General features: G+C 33.4%; 1 protein-coding gene across 1 annotated transcript in view; it reads left to right on the top strand.

Moving 5' to 3' along the window:
• Positions 1 to 275: 275 nt before the first annotated feature.
• The window catches only part of LOC119594008, a gene marked incomplete in the record, with an annotated part of 54209 nt that continues 53457 nt past the window's right edge, over positions 276 to 1027 (top strand). The window contains 1 exon segment of the mRNA XM_037943036.1: positions 276 to 505.

Here is a 1027-nt window from a genome sequence, read left to right as displayed (position 1 = left end):
ACAGCCAAACAGCGATATCGGTTCGTTTTCCTCTTCGAAGCTTCAATCCCGAAATTTCAAATGTTACTGATTATTTACGCTGATCGATCTATCTTTTACAATTCTATCTCCGCGGTGTTTAATCTTTATGAATTAAAATTCAGAAGGTTAGCATGGACAGTTTTTTACATCTTAACAGCAATTCGATGTAAAATCTAGGAAATAAATAGCTGAGGAAAGAATTTTTTTTCCCGCTTAAAAAAAATCCCTGAATTTGAGCCTCAAGGTTTAGTGTCAAGAAAGCATTCGGAGGAATAACATTTATTTTTTTTTCTCCTCTTCCTCCCTTCACAAAAGGATAACGAAAGGAAAAGATGACTTAAGAATGAAGAGAAGAACAAGAGAGAAAAAGGATTAGAGAAGTTTATCTAGAGATTAGACAAAACAAAGAGACAAATCACAATTTTTTATTTTTATTTTCTTTCTCGTCTGACATTTTTCTGGAGGAAAAGGAATATTTGATCAGGTTTGTTTTTGTTCATTTATGTAAATTTACCTGTAGTATGTTTAAGAATTACGTTTCTTGTCTTAGTGTACCTGAACTAGAAGTATTATTTAGCGAAAGATGATAGGTAATATGCTAGTTTTTATATTGTTTTATTTGTATATATTCTTCATTATTTTCAAGCAAAGGTTGCAGTAATGTTATTTTGACAGCATGAAGGCAAAAATTGTGACGAAAGTTATCCAATTTGACTTGATTTTTGTGCCTGAACGAGCTGTATAAACCGCACGTCGGTCTGAAATTTCTCTGCATGTGGGTACCTTGGGTAACGGGAGTTTATGTGTGAGCTTTTTAGGACAGATTTTGCATGTATTTATTTATAACCAGGTGTCCTACTTGACCTGTCTCTCGAGAATTTTCCTCCTCAACCATTTTATGTGAATTCAAACCATGTTTCTAAGCCTTTGACACATAGACCACTACTATTCACACTAAATTCATGGAGATCCTGTGTCAGTTATCTTTCTAATGTATTTTACCCAA

Source organism: Penaeus monodon, chromosome 33 (assembly GCF_015228065.2).
Source record: "Penaeus monodon isolate SGIC_2016 chromosome 33, NSTDA_Pmon_1, whole genome shotgun sequence".
In the NCBI taxonomy this organism is placed as follows: Eukaryota; Metazoa; Arthropoda; class Malacostraca; order Decapoda; family Penaeidae; genus Penaeus; species Penaeus monodon.
The sequence above is the reverse complement of the archived record's forward strand: the minus strand, read 5'-3'. Positions and strand labels throughout refer to the sequence as shown.